Source organism: Octopus sinensis, linkage group LG23 (assembly GCF_006345805.1).
Source record: "Octopus sinensis linkage group LG23, ASM634580v1, whole genome shotgun sequence".
NCBI classification, from domain to species: Eukaryota; Metazoa; Mollusca; class Cephalopoda; order Octopoda; family Octopodidae; genus Octopus; species Octopus sinensis.
The window spans coordinates 15,537,863-15,560,321 of NC_043019.1; the positions used below are offsets into that span (position 1 = coordinate 15,537,863).

The 22,459-nt window shown below is 38.4% G+C and overlaps 1 protein-coding gene and 1 long non-coding RNA gene across 5 annotated transcripts in view; both read left to right on the top strand.

Annotated features, from left to right (window-relative positions):
- LOC115223618 (WD repeat-containing protein 13) overlaps positions 1-22,459 on the top strand; it is a 234,336-nt gene that overhangs the window by 1,244 nt on the left and 210,633 nt on the right. The gene's annotated exons all lie outside the window — the stretch shown is intronic.
- LOC118767578 overlaps positions 11,353-22,459 on the top strand; it is a 12,649-nt gene continuing 1,542 nt past the window's right edge. Inside the window, exons 1-2 of the long non-coding RNA XR_005003497.1 lie at positions 11,353-11,502; positions 15,000-15,003. This is a non-coding gene — a long non-coding RNA (uncharacterized LOC118767578). The remainder of the gene's footprint in view (positions 11,503-14,999; positions 15,004-22,459) is intronic.

The window sequence follows — 22,459 nt, forward strand, 5'->3', positions numbered from 1 at the left end:
ATGCAGGGGTTATACCTTAATTAGAAATATTTATTTGTCCCCCCACCCCTAACAAGGAATCTGCTTGTCCAAACCATAATCTAGAAGAAGGGCCATTATGGAATATAAAGTTGATGGTAAAATCCTGAACAAAATTTTTTTTATTTGCATTTTCTATAAAATTTTAATTTAATCAGTAATGGGACAACTTATAATTGATAAATTAACCCATTTATTTGACTGGCATTTTATTAAATCAACGCTCGGATGAAAAGGTAAAGTTGACTTCATCAGAATTTGTACTGAGGAAGTTGAGGGGAATGGCTAAATGGTGAAAAGCATTTCGTTTGGTTCTGTCACACCACTGTCCATTAATATTTATAATTTCTAACACAGGCACAGTGCCACAAATATGGAGTGAGGGGTGTTAGACAATTAATATAGACCCATTCTATATGGTTGGTACTTTAGCCTTTTAGTGTTTAAACTGGCCTTACCCGACCACAATATTCCATCTGTTTTATGTTCAAACTGGCAAGATCCAACCTCTTGCACCTACCCTACAATGTCATTCTAAGAATAAACAGTCATATAACTGAAATCTCAAAGCTACAAGATAATGCATGATTAATTCAAATTAATATGAATAAATGAGTATTACATTTGACTGAGGAATCTAAATGCTAAAGCATTTATAAACCTGCAAGGATGGAAAGCAAAGTTGATGTCAGCAGGACTTGAACTCAGAACATAAAGGAAGGTAACCAAATAATGAAACTCATTTTTGTTTTGATGCATCATTGATTCTTGAGAGTGAGATCTTGTTTCTATTGTAAAGTTGTTTTTTTTTATAAGGATCTGATTCAGAGTTTGATATAAATTCACATTATTAAAATTAAAATCAAGATAGACTAGTCCAAGTATTGCACTTATGGATCCTTAAAAAAATGGTGCTGGTGGTATGTAAAAAGCACCCAGTACACTCTGTAAAGTGGTTGCTGTTAGGAAGAGCATCCAGCTGTAGAAACCATGTGAAAACAACGAAACCTGGTACAGCTCCTATCAAACCATCCAAACCATACCAATAGATGTTAAATGATGAAGACGATGATATAAGACATGTTATTACCAATGGGTGAGTTTGTTTATGAAAGCTTGACTGTGCTAGCAATAATACCCCACTAGCATCATCATCATCAACATTGTGCCATGCTTTCCCATTCTTCCATAGGTTAGACAGGTCTTCTGCAACACTATCTTACCACTCATGGTCTCCTTTGTGAGACTCAGCATCCTATGATCCCCTTTGACCACTTCTTTTCACGTCTGCCTCCACCTAAGCCTTCCTCTTCCATAGATTCCTTCCTCTTTGGTTGCTTGCTACAACTTCTCCCTCATATACATCAGGTATCCATATCAGCTCAGTCTCCTGTCCTCCACATTACATCTGATCAATAGCAAAGCATGAGTATGTTGACCACATAGGGTGGCCACTTATTTTAGATTGGCCAAAAAGTTTGTTTACTTTTTTAAGGGAAAATAAGACACAAATTTTTAAACATGAAGCAATTCATTCAATCAAAAATATAATTGCCGTTTAATTTCAGTATTTTCTGCCATTTTGTGGGCAGATCTATTATTCCCTGCTCGAAGAGTCTCCTGTATTTACTGGCAAAGAACTCTTCCAGGTGAGTTTTTACATCCTCTTCAGAGCTGAAGGTTTACCCTTCAGTGAATTTTAAAGGAACTGAAACAGGTGGAAATCTGAAGGCACATGGTTGGGCAAATACAGAGGATGGAGCAAAACTTCCCAGCCAATAACTTCTGCTGTGTCTGCAAAGAAGTGTGCAATCTGGCATTGTCATGATGAAAGATGACTCCCTTATGATTAGCAAGTTCTGGATTCCTCTGGAGGGTTGCTGCATTTCATTCATCCAGCTGGTCACAGTACACATCCAAATTGATGAAGCTGTTTGTAAGAAGAAGCTCATAAAAGATAACATGTTTCCAATCCCATCAAATTGAAAGCATAACCTTCTTTAGGTGAAATCCTGCTTTGGAGGTTGTTTGTGGTGGTTTGTCACACTTCCCCCATGACCATTTGCATTTTACATTGTTATAGACAATCCAGTTTTCATCCACTATCACTGTTCTCTTCAAAAAAGAGTAGTTTTCTTCACGTATCTGCAGCAAATTGCAAATGGACATTCGATGGATCATGTTCTCCTCATTCAATTAATGTGGAACCCAAACATCGAGCTTGATATTTTCAACACTCAATTTGGATATTTGTAGACCATCTGTGATCATACTGGTCATATAATGGAAGTTGGTCTTGATTACTTCACTTTGTCACCATTGATCTCAGCTGACCAGCCAGAGTGAGTTATATCTTAAACAGCAGAATTTCCTAATTGCAATCTTGAAATCCACTTCTGAAACCCATGTTCCACAACAGCATCCTCTCCATACACAGCACATATCTTGCTACAATTTTTACTCTGCTTTCTTGCCTTTTTTAAAATAAAAATAGCATGATGTGTCAATAATGTTTGTTTTGATTCTCCATTTTCCGGGTAATTAAAAACGCATAAAACACAACTGGTCTTGTCGCAAATTTTAGTTGAACTATGTTAGTATGTCAGATATCTTACAATTACGCATGCACAAAGGGAAAAAGCAAACAAACCTTTTGGCCAACCCAATCTATATATCTGCTGTTGTCAAAAGTATTTTGTGTTTAAGAAAGAAGGTGGCTAATATGGCTACAGCACAAGGTGACTGAAACCCAGGTTATGCCACATGTGATTCTACTTTTACCATTTTAAATTACAAATAAATTGAGAATATAATTTCTGAATCTCTATTGCATATGTGAGATGCTACGACATACAAATAGGGAGACACTGTATTTCAAGACAATGTGCCAGAGAAAACCGAGATGTCGTTAGGGGGAAGTTTACCCAGAATGATAGAAGCTGACTTGCCTTTATTGCTGAAAGAAAGAAAGTAGCGTGGAAGTGCCATTACGAGAGACTGTTGAACAAAAGGAGCACATGGGAAAAAGAGGGCTTAACTGCATGCTGACTCTACAGAGGGACCAGCAATTCAAATTGTCAACAGTATGGTAGATAGAGCAGTTAAGAATATGAAGGGAGAAAAGCTGCTAGTTCATCAGAGGTACTTGCCAAGGTGCTTATTATATCTAGTAAAGCAAGATACGTGCTAGATATCCAAATGGTTTATCCTCATTATCAATAAATGGAGATCCAAATGGTTCTCCATCATTTGACAATCAGTGTGTGTTAAGGATGTGATTTTAAAAACACAGGTACAATCCATTCAACAGGCCTCTGTGCAGTTTCTGTATTCCGATTTCACTCTCAAGTATGGGTAAACCCTAGGTTATAGAAAATCAGATCAGCAAAGTGAACTTCTTAACCATTCAGCCATACCGTGCCTACACTCACCCAAGTAATACAGAAAGGCATCATATGCAATGACTGATGCAGCAGTAGCTTTGTAAACTGTTACAAGGACAAAGGAGGTGTTTTAGAGAGAAGTTATTACTGTGGCATCAGATAGTTGGACCAAGTTATGGCGGTCAAAGAAAGAACCATAGCACAATTGAGAAGGAACAGAATTAGTCTTGATGAGATGTTCAACTTAATATTTGGAAGAGGTACCACAAAGGTGGCCTTCTTAGCAGCTGCAGGAGAAGTACTTAGTAAAGAGTAAGCCACTATATCTAGCATTAGTCAACTTAGAAAAGGCCCAGGGAGGAAAGAGTGATTGGTAGCTGTACAGAAGGGATGTAGTTAGAGTATAGTGAATAGAGAGAGTTTGATGTAGCCTTTTATACATAGGCCTAGTGATAAGGGAAAGAAGAGAGTGGTGAATATGGTCTATAATCTTGTGGTGTCTGAGGAAAACTGGTGTAGGGAAATGGCTTGTGAGAGATGTACAAGCTATGTACAGAGGTACAGTCATATTCAGCAGCAGCAGCATTTAATGTCCATTTTCCATGCTGGCATGGGTTGGACAATTTGACTGAAAACTGTTAAGATGGAGAGCTGCACCAGATTTCTGTCTGATTTGGCATGATTTCTAAAGCTGGATGCCCTTCCTAACACCAACCACTCCAAAAGTGTAGTAACTGCTTTTTACATGCCAGTTATGAAACACCAGCATCGGCCACGGCGAGGATTTCGCTTGGCTTGACAGGTCTTCTCAATCATGTTATATTGTCAAAGGTCTTGGTCAGTTGTTACTGCCTCCGTGAAGCCTAAAGTTTGAAGGGTGCTTCTTACATGCCACCAGCATGGGTACCAAGTACATAACACTACGATTTCACTTAGCTTGATGGGTCTTCTCAAGCACAGCATATTGCCCAACATTCGAAGGGTGCTTTTCACATGCCACCAGCACGAGTGCCAGCATAATGGTAGGGGATCATCAAGGTTTGATTCTCAGCTCCCTCCTATTTATCATAGCCTATTGGCCTTCTCAAAGGAGTTGAAGTTCAATGTCTTTATGCTGATAATCAAGTTGTAGCTGAATCAATAATAGAAATAGAGGATAAATTCCAGGCATGAAAGCAAAACTTAGAATTCAGAGTCCTCAAAGTAAACTTTTTAAATCAAAGCTTTAGCAAGTCGGAAAGAAGACAGGACTCTGGTATCATGAAGTAAGTAGCCTTGATGAATATACTGAAAAGGGGTAGGTAGAAACACCGTATGAGTTAACCAATGTAAGCTATGGACACACAAGAAGTATAGAATCAGAGGCAGGCTTTAAATGTACAGGGGCAGTAAGTACTAAGAGCACATATGAAATAGATACTCTTAAATACCTAGAAGGCTCCCTAGAAGTAGATGATAGCTTCTCTTACTTGGATAGCTTACTTAGCAGCAGAGGTGGTTGTTCTGAAAGTGCTGTTACCAGGATATGAGCGGGTTGGTAAAAGTTCAAGAGCGCTGTTATCTCTGCTGGTAACAAAGGTCTTTTCTTTCAGAGTGAAGAGCAGATTGTAAATTGTTTGTGTTCAAACTGCAATGCTGCATGGTGGTGAGAAAAGGACCTTGAATATAGACAGCTTGCCAAGGCTACAAAAAAAAAAAGAAAGATGATGCAGGCTTGCTCTACTGAATGTGTAATATTTGTGTGAATGACCGTCAAAGTACAAATAAGCTGAGAGAAAAACTGGTTGTAAGAGGAAACAGATCTAATATGCAAGGGGGAAGGCTGCATTGGCATGAACATGTGATGCATAAAGAAGTACCAAAGCTCTCCAAGTTAGTGGAACCCTGGGAAGGGGCAAACTGAAGAAGAATTGGGATGACATAATAAAAGCTGACCTGAAGATGCTGCATTTCACAGAGATGACAAAGGACAGTTTTGATTGGTGATACACAGTACTAGAGAAGAGCTGACCACCCACAATGAATTACAGTGAAAATGATGGCAGTAATGGAAGCTGGGATCTATATGTTTGTTTGTATGTATATACACACTTATATACATATTTGTACCCTGCAAAGTCTGTACCTATTGCCACCTCTGAATCCTTAACTCCTCTGTCACTTATCTCCCTCTTTCACCCATCTCTCCATCACATCACTCACATCCACACCACCTGTATCGCTTGCATAATGGTGGTTGGCATGGAGGCCAGCATGCATTCAGTCCCTCCTATCTACCATCATCATCATCAGTCTACCTCTCTCACTGTCCATGAGATCTCTGTAATAAGCGACTGCATCAGATCATACTCATCACTGGGCCTACATAAAAAAAGGGCTACAGTGAAGAACTATCTCTACTCATTGTGCTCTAACTACATCTTTCTGTATTGCTAGCAGTCACGATGCTTTCTCCCCCCAAGCCACTTCAGCTGTACCCACAACAGTCGTACTGTTGCTCCTTTCACCGACCCATTCTGTTCTTTCTTTTGTCATTGCTCTTTCTCCTGTTCCCCTCCTTGGTCACATCACTGTGAGTAAACATACATATCTTAGGATTCTGACTGCTCTTTACATTTACAGTGCACAAGAAGTCCTTTTAGTTCCATTTTTCCAAAGTCTTGACAACCTCTCTAGTGCTGGTGCCAGTACACACTCTAAAGAAGTTGGCAGACAAGTGGAGAGATCTCTTTTGTGCTGTGTTTCCGAGGACACAACAACCTCACTAATACTTTTGCTATGAGAGAATGCACCCACTGCAGTCTGTATAACGTTTGGTGATAGGAAGGGCATCCAGCCAGTGCAACCAAACTAAAATGAAATGCACAAGCACCAGTCTTTGAGAGCAGTGACAACCCATCCAATCCATAGCAGCAGGATATTTAAAGGTATTAAAGTGGATGTAAAAATGATGATGATGGTAGTGGTGGTGGCCTTGACCAGCAAACCTTCCAACTTGTGCATTTGTGTGTACACACGTTTTACACCATTTGTCTGAAGGTCCTTGTAAGAGACTCAAAACATTCTTTTCAAATGCATTGATTATGTTCTCTTCAAATTTGTTCAGGGTCCATGCTTTGCAACCACAAATGTCTATTGGCCAAATGAGTGCTTGCACTGGCCCTTTTTTTTTTTTAACTTAGCTGGGACATTTTGGCTGCTCCAGATGTGAAGCTTTTCCATGGCCGTTCTTGTCATGGCTAGTCGTGTCCTAATTTCTTTCTTACATGTGGCTTCATTAGAGATTTGTGACTGGAGAAATCTTAGGATTGAGATTTCATCTTGCACACGAAGGCCTCAGGATGAAATTGGATTCTTTTGTTTGAAGAAGTCTAAAGTACCATATCCTCATGACCAGACCATTTTTCATGGAAGACTGATAATGAAGGACACCACTATATGAAAGTGACACTTGTTTATATGATGTGATATAAACAAGGCAAGGAGACAGCAACTCTCTCTCTCTCTCACACACACACACTAAGCTTCTTGCAGTTTCTGTCTACCAAATCCACTTAAAAGGATTGGACAACTTTTCAGCAAGGTACCGTGCTGTTGGGCTGAACCCAGATCCATGTGGTTGGGAAACAAGCTTCTTCACCACATTAACTACATCTGCACCCTATGTTGATGATAATAAAGAGGAAGATAACAGAAGCAGAAAGGAAGACAACCTTTTTTTTTTCCATCCTTTTGTTTGAACTGATTCGGTGGAGACAAACAACAGCTCTCACTCACAATCTCGTATTTATTTTCAAAAGTGAAAACCCCTGAGTGTTTTACTTTTGTGTTATTCCCTTTGAGGGAGATTTGGCTCTGATTTATCTTTTAGCAATTTAAACAGCCATGCCTTGTTGTCTCAACATGGTAAAATAGATAATTTAAGACATTCTTTGTTCATTCATTATTATTGTATTAACTTTGTGTATATCATCATTATTATCATTTAACATCTGTCTTCCATGCTGGCATGGGTTGGACGGCTTGACAGGAACTGGTAAGGCCAAGGGCTACACCAGGTTCCATAGTCTATTTTGGTTTGGTTTCTATGTCCAGATGCTCTTCCTAATGCCAACCACTCAACAGAGTTACTGGGTGCTTTTTAAGTGGTGCCAATGCTTTTTACATGGCACCTTGGTTTAAGAATCTTGATTCTGTTGTGGTGGGCAGGACTTCTCAAGTACAGCATGCATGCATATATACATATTGATTTGGGATAGAGAAGAGAAACTGTGCACAGTTGTGGAAATTAGCTGCCCAGCGGATGTTAACATAAAGCTGAAGATCAGTGAAAAAGAGAACACCTATGCAGAACTATTGAGAAATCTGCAGTTACTTTATCCAGATTACAAGTTCAGGTTTATACCTATAATTATTGGGGTCCTGGGATATGTAACACATTGCCTAAATGCCAATCTTAAGAATTTAGGCTTCTCAAAACCAGAACGGAGAAAGCTAATTCGAAGACTACAGATCCAATCCATCACTGGAACTGTGAAAATCTGTAAAATTTTCCAGAATTTAATCATTTAAATAGATATGAGCATATCTAGATATGCATCTATATGCATGAGAAAACATGCATAAAACAAACCATACAAATCTGCACATATGCTTACATACATACAAAAATACCCTCTTGATATTGTTGAAATTCCAATGAAGGGGTCTTGGATCTAGGTTAGAAACCGGTTCTTTCTCTATTGGCAAGAAATCTTGAAATAAACTGATTAATGACATACATACGGTTCAAATGTACAAAAGACAAAGACAGGTGAGGGAATAACAAGCAAGGTGTATAAGTTTAAGACTCTGGAAAAACGGAAGAGTCTGCACTCTTGTAATGGGTGTATATGTATTCTTTTCATTTCAACGCAAAAGCTGGGGTGCTACCAAAGTATATATGTGTGTGAGTGTATCATCTTTTAACATATATATATATATAAGATTTGTCTACATACATGCCTTTTAGTTATGTTAAACATAACATCAGGGATAATGCTTTTGAGATTGGTATGCCTACCTCTTTCCTTTCAAACCTAGTTAAATAAACAGTTTTATATCACCTAATCTTCTAAAACAAAGCAAATCAGTTATTTATTTGTTTGTTTGTAAAAGATGATCCCTATTACTTACAGGGCCACACCCAAGTGACCCCAATCTCCTTCTATTGTCCTAAAAAAACTGGCTAATTTCTTTTTAACTAGGTGGTAATAATATACCTCTTTAATACTGACATATAAATAAATATACATGACACATACACACAAATACAAATATACATACACTCCACTACAACACCAGCACATAACCACCACAGTACACACACACACACAAACGCATACACACATGCAAACACCCTCTCACAAAGGTCTACTTAAGCAAAGCTGATCTAGGGATAAACAACATGCTCTACATACACAAATTATCACCACACCACACACACACACACACACACACACACACACACAGAGGAAGGTCTACTTGAGCAAAGTTGACTTGAGGCTAAACAACCACATAACATACACCACCACCACACAACACACAGTCCATCACTCTGTGAACATTATACGCATGCATACATAATACCCTGTAATATGTAAACAAACAAAATAAAGGAGAGTATTTTGGGAGATTTAAATCACAGATTATAGTAACTTGTTTTATTTTAATCTGAAATATTTAATAGTAACAGCATTTACAGTATATTTATGGGAATGTGATAATGAAGTTAGTACATTGAATATATATAGATATATATGTAATTTAGATTCAGTTGAATTAGGTACTGAAATTGAGGTCCCTTGTTACAATGAACTTATTTTCGCACTCAAACAATATTAGGTGAGTATCAAATTCTAGATAGAATTTTTCCCACCCGATATTCATGCAGTGTACATGCAGATGGCATGATTCAACTTAGTGAATAAGTCCGCTCTTGTTTGTTCAGACATGTCTTTTATATAAAGATACTTTCCAAATACTTCCAAAGTGCAGATCCCAGGGTAGGTGAGTAAAATGTAAATGAGTAACAAGGATGTATAAATGTCACTTATACATCTTTGTTACTCATTTATATATAGAGAGACAGGGAGAGAAGTCATAATGTATGGATTCAGTTAATTACTTATTATAAAATAAATTATCTTTGCATATTTTAAGTTGCGAAAAAAATGTTGTGATATAATAATTCTCAACAGTTAGATAAATTCTATCGTCCTATATTTCTTGTGTTATTTATAATTGTATATGTTGGGTCATCCCATAAATAATGTGGGTTTTTTTTTATACTCCTTCATTTTTTACAATGCTCTTCTATCTATCTGGTAGACTTGCAAGGTCCCTCATCCAAAATTCACTTGTCTCCTCCACTACTGTTCTGACCTCATTTACAGAATTCTTATTTTTTTCCATCCAAATAATTTTGAAGACTATGGAATAAATGATAATCAGATGGGGCAATGTCCAGCATCGTTTCCCGTTCAAACTGCTCCAGTTTTTGGAATATCATTCTCACTGTATGTGGCCGAGTATTATTATCCTGATTGAAGAACACTTTACATCTTGAAATCAAAGATGGCCATTTGTCTTCTAGCACTGACTTAAGCCGCTCAAGCTGTTCGCAGTAGATCTCCTTTGTTATTGTTTGGTTTGGGTTTAAAAGTTCATAGTGGACTCAACCTTTCATATCCCACCAAACAGATAACAACATCTTACATGGGTGAAGCCCTTCTTTAGCCTGGGGTGCTGGTGCTTTTCCTTTCCCTACCCACTGTCTTTAGCACTTAACATTTTTATAGAGAACCCATTTCTCATCACCAGTCACTATTCCGTCCAAAAAGGTTCATCTGTGAGATGAAAGCAAAGAGGAGCACACATTCACTCTCTGCACGCAATTAGACTCGGAAAGTTTGTGAGGAACCCATTGACCCAGTTTGCTGACTTTTCTGATGGTACACAAGTGTTGATGAATGGTTGACTGATCAAGTCCAAGCTTCTCTGCTAGTTCCTCAGTTAGAATGGGATTTTGTTCCACCAGGGTTTGCAGGACATCCTCATCGAGCTCTACAGATCTTCCAGGACGAAGCTCTTCTTCTAGGCTGTAGTTTCCAGTTCAGAATTTCTGGAGCCACCATTGACACTGGCTTACACTTATTGTCCTTTTCTCATATCCTGCATTAATATTCCTCGCACTTTCTGTGGCACTGTTGCTTTTATTGAACTCAAAGCAAAATATACAGAATATGCTCCTTTGTCACTTCCATTATAGCTTTGTAAAAATAACTCTTAAAATCGAACTGCACTCTTCAGAACTTGCACTAAGAATGAAAACAAGGTAAAATTACTACCTACTTTTATAGCAAGTTGATGCAGGTAGTTTATCCTGTCCTCCTCCGACTTTTAGTTTGTGCTGTCGAAAAAACTGCATTACTTATGGGATGACCCAATATATGTGCATGCGTGTGTATATGCACGTGTGTGTGTGTGTGTGTGTGTCTTGTCATGACATCATGTAATTCCTGTAAATGAATGTCATTGTTACAAGTACATGTTTGGTTGCAGGGAAATATTACCTTTACTTGAAAACAGGTGAGGGTTGGTGACCGGAAGGATATCCAATCATAGAAAATCTGCCTCAATAGACTCTCTCTAGCCCAGGGAAAATTGTACATTAAAACAATGACGTGTGTGTGTATAGATAGATATATATATAGATATTAGTGAAGGCACATAGCTCAGTGGGTAGAGCATCAAATTTACGATCGTGAGGTTGTGAGTTTGAATCCCGGACCGGGCTGTGTGTTGTGTTCTTGAGCAAGACACTTTATTTCACGTTGCACCAGTTCACTCAGCTGTAGAAATGAGTTGCTATGTCACTGGTGCCAAGCTGTATCGGCCCCTTTGCCTTTCCCTTGGATAACATCGGTGGCGTGGAGAGGGGAGACTGGTATGCATGGGCGACTGCTTGTCTTCCATAAACAACCTTGCGCAGACTTGTGCCTCGGAGGGGAACTTTCTAGGTGCAATCCCATGGTCTTTCATAACTGAAGGGGGTCTCTGAGTTGATACAAGGCTGGCAACCCAATAGTAACTACCAAAGAATGAATGCTTTACATTGATACATATACACTTGTGTGTTATGTGGAGAAGTGGTAAATAATAATAATAGTAACTGTAAGCTTAAAACCTATAAGAGGTGACCATGTATTGGCTAAAGAAAATAGTCTAATATTGGGGTAGATAAGCCCTTGATGGAAAAAAAAAAGTGTTTTTTTTCTTCTTATAGGGTGTAAGTTCATTTCCCATGTGTACAAAAAAAACTCACTTTTTTTCCGTTGAGGGCTTATATGCCCCACTATTAGACTATTTTCTTTAGCCAATACCCGGTGATCTCTTATAAGCTTTAAACTTATTGCTATTTACAGAATATACAGTTGTGCTTAGAATTGCTGTATCCGTGAGCTTTTTAGATTTGCTACAATCAAAAGCTGCACATTAACATCTGGTGTTAGGTCTGAGAATCTCAGACTTAGCACCTTAATCTGAGCATCTACAAGAGACACTGTCAGGACCAACCACTGGCATTTGACTTGGGCAAGACACATTAGATTTACAACCCTTCTGAACTCTGCTAGAAACAGACAGAGACCATGTTGGTGATATGCAGAAATAGGATGGATTATATATATATACATATAAGATAGAACACTAGACAGTCACTAGACCTGTTGCAGATTGCAACTAAATCTCATTTAAATCACAGCTTGTTAGCTTTAAAATTTTTAAACAGTTGCAACATATTGGATAACATAGTATTTGATATACTATACCTGAAAACAGATTGTGGTGACAGCTGGACTATCTTTTATTGTCGGTATGCTTAATCGGTCCAGGCTTGTGGTTAAACAACAACAACAGCCTTTATCTATCTCATGATTATTTCCCTTGATTAGTCACTACTATACATATTAAGGACCCAGCTGATGTTTTATTATCTTCTGTTTTATGGTTTCATATTCCTTGAATGGATTATGGGTTACACTTATGTTTTTATTGGAAAGGTTAACAAAGCAATCTGTTTGTGCTCATAGTTTTATTCATCTATTGATTGGTATGGTATATTAGTCTTCTATTCATTTACTGGCCTCACTCATTGGATTATGGTCATGCTGGAGCACCACCTTAGAAATGGAAAAAAACTGGCACTTTGTTGGTTACAACAATGAGTGTTCCAATTGATCTGATCAACGGAACAGCCTGCACATGAAGTTAATGTGCAAGTGGCTGAATACTCCACAGATACATGTATCCTTAATGCAGTTCTCAGAGAGATTCAGTGTGACACAGAATGTGACATGGCTGCCCTTTTGAAATACAGGCACTACTCATTTCTGCCAGCTGAATGGACTGGAGCAATGTGAAATAAAGTGTCTTGCTCAAGGACATGAAGCACCATTGGGAATTGAACTCATGACCATATAATTGTGAGCCAAACATCCTAATCACTTAGCCATGTGCCATTGTGCCTTAGAAATGTAGGCAGGAAATAAATCGTCTCTCTCCACACCCAAGTAATTGACTGGTATTATTTTATTATTTATCAACTTCAGAAAGATGACATTTGAATGCAGATCAAGGCAGCTCCAGCAAGCTGTATATCTAATTTCATATCACATCCTTCATGACAACTGCCCCCCACCCACGACATAAATGACCTTCAGTATTTTAATTGTAACTGAATTGCTCACTTTGCAGCAATGTTAGCTTTGCATCTCATATCTTCATTTCTAAGTACCTGCTGATCACTGGGGTCAATGTGATTGACTGCTTAAATACTACTGGGTAATGAGTATAAAACTGCATCTGACTGCCAAGCCATGTCGAGCCAGTGTGGCAGAGTAAGCTCTTCAAACCAGCAGGATCTCAAGCTCAAGTTCACAACCTCCACATCAAACTGGTTGGTGGAGAGAACATGCTGAGGCCGTCATCCTGCAGTAGACTGAACATAGGCAATCCAATCCAATCTAATCCAGTCTTAGGGGGAATGATAAAATATATACCCCCCAGACAAAGATTAATTAACAAAATATCTGGAATGACTTGCTCAAGCATGGTTTCCCCAACTCTAGGGTCATTGGTCATTTCTCACTCTTTATCCCCTATTCCCTACATCAGTGGTTTCCCGACAATTTTTTTTTATACCTATGGACCCCCTTTAATTACTATTTTATTCTGGTGGAACTGCCACAGCCATTAGATGTTTTAAAATCTAGTTTTATAGATGCTTCTTCCTATTTTGTTTTTCACTTGTTCATTTACATATGTTAGCAAGAAACCTGTTGGATTACGTTAAGTGTTAGAAAAAAATACCAAGCTGGTTCTTGCAATAAATACATTGAAAACAAAATTACTTTTTGGATCCTTAAAATATTACTGTAGATACCCAAATTACTATTTTCCTTGTGTGGATCCTCCCCCACCAAAAAAATCTTAAATGGACCCAGGATGAGAACCACTGTCCTACATTGAGCCTTCAGCCCTGCCCTGTCTTTACAGGTGTTTCAAACCTCCTCTCTCCTCTTCCATGCATTCATCTCTTGCTCCTATACATTCTTGCAAATCCCCACCTACCTATCCACCCACAGTTTGTCCCCCACTCCTTTCTTTTTACCTCACACCACAAGGGCGCCACCTGGACATTTCATCGCCACTATTTATCACTTTCCAGCTCCTGCTGCTTGTTCTCTCTTTCTCTCTCTCCTAAATGTGAGTAGCCATGTGGTCCCCTGACAAGAATCTGCATTGCCTCTCCCCACCTTCTCTCATACTTTCACCTTTCATCCTTAACATAAAGCTGACCCTCTTCTTTGAGACTCTAGTCATGTGAGCTGTATGGCAGAAACAGTTCCTTGTAACATTTAATTATAAAAATATATTACGATTTTTTAAGCATGAAATGGCTATGGGGGTCTGCTAGAATAAAATAGGAACCAAAGGGGTCAATGGGCAAAAAAGTGGTTGAGAACCACTGATCTAATGTGTCCTTTTTCTTAAGATAATCAGTTAGTGCTTTAATAAAGATTTTGCATCTATTTCTAGCAGGCTGAGTAACCATATTGTGGTTCCCAGGGAGTGGTGGAGATAGTGTTGGTGATAGTATGCCATGTTATGTAATTAACTCATTTATTTTTGACTATATTTTCTCATATTCACAATGTCAATTATCATTGGTGCTGCCTGCTCCTTATACCTTATTTATTTCATTCATAGGGTCATTTAACCTTTTAAGTGACATGAAAAACTTACCAAAGTGCTCATATTTAATTTAAACTCATGATGATAATATGAGTGATGGCATGGGATTTCAGTTGTCCAGCACCAATTCAATATACACACACACGCACACACATAATTATATACATGCATACATACACGCAAACTTAAATTGTGTTGAACAAATGAGAGAGGAGTGCTCAATAGATGTAGAGTATATGGTTTATTGCAACTGAACCATCATCTTGCACCTCAAGTTCCATACTGCTGTAATTCTCAGATAAGTGTGGTAATTGCAGAATGTTGAGGCAGTTTCATGTTGTCTCCATTCTCACCACATCCAGTTAGTCAGGACAGATGCCTGATACTAGACAGAAAATTTTGTTGCCACAAATATAGCACAATTTTCCAGTCGTGGTTGATCAGCCACAGATTGTTGCATCAGTAAGCTTGCCATAAACTCCAAGCAGTGTCTCCCAGTGTGTAATTATTGCTGTGAGTATTTGTAAAAGACCAACGCAATTAAAACTTTATGTGCAATAATGAAATCTTCTGTTAATTGTTTGCAGGTGTTGTTAGTTATTTCTTCACATGGTCCTAGAAATACATTTTCATTTAGCAACTAGTCATCACCTCAGACCAGCCAACAACAAAAACACGCGACAATATAGTCATGAGAAATATGACCACAAAAGGCTTAGCAATGCATATTTCCTTGTTAGGATAAACATCTTAGCTCAAGAGTGCAGGAAGTCTTCCTTAAACATCTTTAATAATAATGTCGGGGTGTTTTAGCCTTGATTTCCATGTCACTTTGTGCAGATTTGTCTCGGGGATAACACAACTGTACTATTACTCAGTTATTGAGTTGAACAGATGAATGAATGGACGGATGGATGAATGAATGACTGATTACATTACTACTTGTTTCGTTACTCTGATTCGAAAGTGTTGGCATATTTCCCAATGAATATAATATATAACCAGCTACTCAGTCATTCATACCTCTGAATACATACATACATTACATATATATATATATATACATATATATATATATATATATATGTGTGTGTGTGTATGTATAGATTGCATTTTTTGCTATGACTGCTGGGCAGCAACAGATGAGATGCTTTATTGTATCTTCATGTCGACTGCACATTCTCCAATTGCTATTAGCCTCTTGCTTTATTATTTTTGTGTTTGTAGCTTCTGTTGGCCAAACCATTGATCCTGCTCTCACAGCTATAATCAGGCCTTCTCTTTTCTGCTTTTAGTCTGGAACTTTTCATCAATTGTTGGCTTTCGTTTCTATTTATTTCTACTCAATCTAGTATTGCTGGGTACTGACCATACAGAGATTTTTTTATTATTATTTTCTCTTCTCCATTTTTTACTACAATCTCTCTTTTTCTCTTTCTCTCTCTTGTACATACATAATATCTGTATGTATGTGCATGTATATAAGTGTATGTGTGTTGTATGTATTTGCGTGTGTGTGTTTTTATCTATATATGTGTATGAGTGTGATCATTGCCAGTGTTGCCTGACTGGCTCCTGTGCCAGTGGCACGTAAAAATCACCATTCAAGCATTGTCGTTGCCAGTGCCGCCTGACTACCTCCTGTACTGGTGGCACGTAAAAAGCACCATTTGAGTATGGTCAATGCCAGTACTGCCTGACTGGCCCTTGTTCCGGTGGCACGTAAAAAGCACCCACTACACTCTCAGAGTGGTTGGCATTAGGAAGGGCATCCAGCTGTAGAAACTCTACCAGATCAGATGGAGCCTGGTGCAGCCTTCTGGCTTGTTAGCGCTCTGTTAAACCGTCTAACCCATGCCAGCATGGAAAGCAGACGTTAAACAACAAAGATGATGATAATAATGTATATATATATATATATTCTTTTACTTGTTTCAGTCATTAGACTGTGACCCTAACCATCTTGAAGAATTTTAGACAAACAAAACCTGGTACTTATTCTGTCAGTCTCTTATGCCAAACCACTAGATTACAGGGATGTCCCTCACCACCTCACTCTCCTCTGTCCACTCCACATACATCTTCTCCCTGTACCTTGAGAGTATGCCCTGACACATCTTCACTACCATCCTTTCTTTTCCTCTTTTCTCTTACTGGGGTTGCTATGTATCTTCTCTGCAACAAGACACCTGTTTCTGGCCCTCTATTATAGTTTAACCTCTCATCACTTGGCACAAAGCCTATCTCTCTCAATACTACTCTTCCCTCAATTGAATGCTTGTTGTCTTTGTCTTGCATATTACTTAGTGAATTGGCCGGTGCTAGTGCTACATATAAAAGCTCCCTTTCACTCTGTATTATGAAGGTTATCCAGCTGAAGAAACCATGCCAAAAGAGAGCAGAAGAGCTCTGTGCAAACCTTTGGTTAGCCAACTTCTGTTAAACCATCCAGCCCATGTAAGAATTGAAAATGAACATTAAATGATGATGATGATTTATGTAAATATATGTTCATATTCAATTATATAGGTATTCAATCTGACCCATGCAGGTATGGAAAAGTGGATGCTAAAACTATGATGATGTTCGTATATATATATATATATAAAATACAGTGTACATTTAAACACATTTAGAGGTATCCATCATAGGACTCCCTTACGCTAGAAGTCCAAACTACTAATTAGGGATAAATTCTCAAAGGGAATAAAAAATAAAAACATTTACCATCTATTTCCCAGACTTCGCCTGGCAAATTATTTTATTTAGTACATGGTCCAGGAAATAGATGGTAAATGTTTTTATTTTTCATTCCCTTCGAGAATTTATCCCTAATTAGTGGTTTGGACTTTAGCTGTTCCTTCTAGCGTAAGGGAGTCTTATGATTGATACCTCTTAATGGGTTTAAATGTACACTATATTTATAAGAATAATATATAGTCTATTGACTAATTTTTCTATACACTAGGCCACTGGTAGTAAAAATTCCTATAATCTTTATTACCCTGATATTAATTATGTGTCTGTGTATATATATATATATATAAAATGATGACTGTCCTCTTGTGACCAAGGAAGACCATCTCTGACCGTTTCCTATGCAAAATACCAATAATGCCCATGCATGAGCTTATTGCACCAACAGTTGGTTTCACCCAGGTTCACATCTGTGGCTCCTATGCTTGCTGTGGTACTCTCCTACTTGTCGGGGCAACAGATAGTTCCCTCGCCAGCAATTGTACAATCTATAATTTTAGGTCCTACAGATTCACAGATCCTCCCCAACTTACTGACACAATCCTGAAACAAACCAGGGCAAGATATCCAGTACCAATATAGATCACAGGCTGAGGAATATGGGAACAGCATGATCTTAAGCGCAAGCAAAAGATACCCAAAATGCCATTTTGGAGATTTTTCAACGCCATTCCCTGCATATTTAGCTTTACATCAGAGTGACCTTCTAGAAACATGTTTTAACAAAAGCTGAAGGGTGCCTCCCTCCCAGTGGTCTCCAAGGATGCCAGGCATCAACTTGGAATCTCAGTGGGCCCGTGCTATTGCTCAATAGTTGTTGAGCATATAGTAGGTTAATCCGTTCTTTTGTTAGGTTTTGCTTTTAGTCCTGCTGGGTTTCTAGCAACCCTCCTCACCAGGCAAGCCTAGTGGGGGTGCCGGTTTAGTCACCAATGACCCAACAATGCAACAGGTTGTACTGGCTTCCATGTTACTTGTAACACTCATGAGAGACCTCACAAATGACCTGACATGTATGTATTGTTTGTAATTCATGTACAATATCTTCGCATGTATAATTACAGATATTGCATACTCAGTTGTAATATACAATCAACACTAGTATAGTGTTCTGTTACTTTATGCACAGAGCATGTATTCTATTTCAGTAAAGTATCACAATCGAACGAAATAGATAATGGAAAAGCCACACAAGTCGGAAATAAAATTCATGTTTCACCTTTGTGTATATATGTATGTATGTATGTATGTGTGTGTGTACACATATATTATATACATATATGTATACGTATGTATGTATATGTATGTATGTATGTGTATATATATATGTATGTATGTATGTGTATATATATGATATATATATATGTGTGCGTGTGTGTGTTTGAGAGAGAGAGAGAGTGTTTTACGTGCTTCTGCACTCCAGTGCAGTACTATAAATGTGGGGCTCCACCTGCATTAATATATAATTAAATTACATAAATGGTCTGCCTGGACCACAATGGGCCCTGATGTTTAGTATGGAAGCACCTAAGGTAACAATGGCTGTGACATTCAGCTTAAGTGGCCAGCATGAAATAAAAACCTTGTGGGTAATATTTTACATTTAATTTATAATTATAAAAACCTTGTAGTTGTGCAGAGGAGTGGCTGTGTGTTAAGAAGCTTGCTTACCAATCACATGATTCCAGGTTCAGTCCCACTGTGTGGCACCTTGCAAAAGTGTCTTCTGCTATAGCCTTGGGCTGACCAAATCCTTGTGACTGAATTTGATAAACGGAAACTGAAAGAAGTGTGTCATATATATATATATATATATAATGTTTGTGTGTCTGTGTCCCCCCCACCTCCGTCATCGCTTGACAACCAATGTTTGTTTGTTTACGTCCCTGTAGCTTAGTGGTTCAGCAAATGAGACTGATAGAGTAAGTACTAGGTGTACTAAGATAAGTCCTGGGGTTGATTCATTCGACTAAAGGTGGTGCTCTAGCATGGCCGCAGTCAAGTTACTGAAACCAGTAAAAAAGAATATACACACACATTTATTTGGTAAATGTCTATGTACAAAACTCTAGGCCCTTGAGACACTCTCCCCCCTATATGTGTGTGTGTTTTTGTAGAGAGAGTAAGAGAAGGAATGTTGACAGAAAGAATGCTGTGCTGGTAGTTGTATTATGAAGATCAATATATTCAACTCTTTAGTTCAGTAATGTGTGTGTGTGTGTGTTACAGCCTGACATTCCGGTCATTGCTATATATATAAACATATATATATATATATATATATATATATATATATATATATATATATATATATATATATGCAAACATGGCTGTGTTGTCCAGGGTATCTACTTCATGACAACGTGTTTTTTGAGTTCCATCCCATTTTCTGGCATTGTGGTCAGGTGTCCTTGTCTATAGCTTTGGGCTGACCAAGATCTTGTGGGTGAAATTGGTAGACAGAAACTGTATGCAGGACCATTGTCAGTCTTCTTTTATGCTCTTGTGAACCTTTTTGCCCACCCAGCCATCCTCAATTCTATCTCCCTTTTCTCTCTTTATACACTTTGTACCTTGAGGTTACACCCTGTTACCGCATTTCCACCATTCTTTTTCCCTTTCCTATTGTGGTGATCATCTATTTCCCCTATAGCAAGACACATGTTCCTCTCCTTCTTTCCTAATTTAACCTTTCATCACCTGGCTCAAAGACATCTCCCTTGAAACTACACACCCCTTCTGTCAGAGGGTATTGTCTTGTGAGTTACTTGGTGAGCTCATTATTGCTGGCGTCATGAAAAAAAAGGATCCACAATACTCTGAAAAGTAGTTGGCATTAGGAAGGGTACCCAGCTGTAGAAATTGAGCCCTCAAGCCAGTTTGATCCTGTCAGACTGTTCAACTGTATTCCATGCAGGTATTGAATACAGATGTTAAACGATGATGTGGATGAATATGTGGGGGATGTATATATGTCGTCACATGTGTAGAGCTACTGGACTTGTTAATAGGGAGTGTCAATACAACACTGCTATAATCTTTGCACCAGTGGGTTCCTACAGAAATATGGCATGTAAATATGAACATGGACACACACGCACTTATGGATGTGTGTGTGTGTGTAGTTTCCACTTATCAGTTCTTTTCACAAGGCATTGGTCAGTCTGAGGTGACAGAGAAGACATTTGCCTAAGATGCCATGCTGTGAAGTAGAATTTGAAACCAAGTTGTTATGATATTCACTCCATATCTACACAACTATACTTGCTGTACCTACATACATACATACATACGTATATGTGTTCACTTCGAGGATGTGCAAATGGATGGACCCTGATGAAGCTGCACCAATAATATTGCAAGGTTGCATTTGCAACAGTGAGTGGCCGCTGTAGTGGAAACACATGTTGGTCATTATGATATGCTGTATGTAACTATAAAATAAACTTTGTGGAGGTACAAGTTTCCATATTCTTTATTATTATTAATATTAATTTACACTCCAGACAATTTTTACTGCCCAGCAAAGAGAACATGGAATTACCCATTGGAAGAATTCATGGCATGACTAACAACTAAATGTAGTCACAGACGTTAGATACTCATTAGTTAGCCATTAACTGGAAGTTAACTGAGAACTAATATGGTATCTGCCCGGATAATATATCCCTCCAACACACACACACACATATATTTCATGTTATGCTAAGAAGCAGTGATGGGAGGGTTGCATGTGTAATGATTGCATTTCCTATTGTGTATTATGCAAACCTGGAATGTATTCATTAAATGATCTCAGAATATTGTTATTTGGTTTGACTTCAATTTTATAATTATTGTAAGATGAGAGGGTAACACTGTTAGTAGGAAAGGTTTGGAAGGTAATGGAGGTGGGTAAAATGAAATAAATAAAAAAAAAAGGAGTGGCTGTGTGGTAAGTAGCTTGTTTACCAATCACATGGTTCCAGGTTCAGTCCCACTGCATGGCACCTTGGGCAAGTGTCTTCTATAGCCTCGGGCCAAACAAAGCCTTGTGAGTGGATTTGGTAGAAAGAAACTGAAAGAAACCTGTTATGTATATATGTGTGTGTGTGTGCGTCTGTGTTTGTCCCCACCACCATTGCTTGACGACCGATGCTGGTGTGCTTACATCTCCATAACTTAACGGTTCGGCAAAAGAGACCGATAGGATAAGTACTAGGCTTACAAAGAATGAGTTCTGGGGTTGATTTGTTTTACTAAAGGCAGTGCTTCAGCATGGCCACAGTCAAATTACTGAAACAAACAAAAGAGTATAAAGTAAAAAGCAGAAATTGTAGTGTAGGAGGAGGTTTAAATGTCCGTAAAAGATTTTTGGATATGGAAGTTTTTAAGGTTCATAGCTGTAAGGGATGAAGGATATGTAAAAGGTTCTGTAATGGGATGCTTCTGGCTTAAACTGACTTCATCTTCATTGTTTAATGTCCATTTTCCATGCTGGCATGGGTTGGATGGTTTGGTATGGAGCTGGCCAGACTCCAGTTGTCTGTTGTGGCATGGTTCCTATGGATGCACTTCCTAATGCCAACCATTTTACAAAGTGTGCTGGGTTCTTTTTATGTGCCACTGGCATGGGTGTGTCTATGCAGCATCAACACAAGTGCATTTTCTGTGGCGCCAGCTCCTGCAGAGGACAAGCCTGTATATATCGATGATAATGATTTTACTTAGCTTCACATAGCTACTCAACAACAGCAAATTGCCACAACTTCCAGTCCCTTGTCATTTCCTCAGTGATACCCAGTGTCCGAAGATCCTTTCTTACCACTTCATCCTACGTCTTCCTGGGTCTACCCCTTCCACACGTTCCCTCCACAGAGCTTGGCACTTCTTTATGCAGCGGTCCTCATCCATACGCTCTTCTTTATGCATCAAATTTATATGTTAATTTCAATTTTTGATTTCTTGCCATGCTGCATCATTATGTACATTTGTTTGTGTAATGCACACTATTGCATCAATCCATC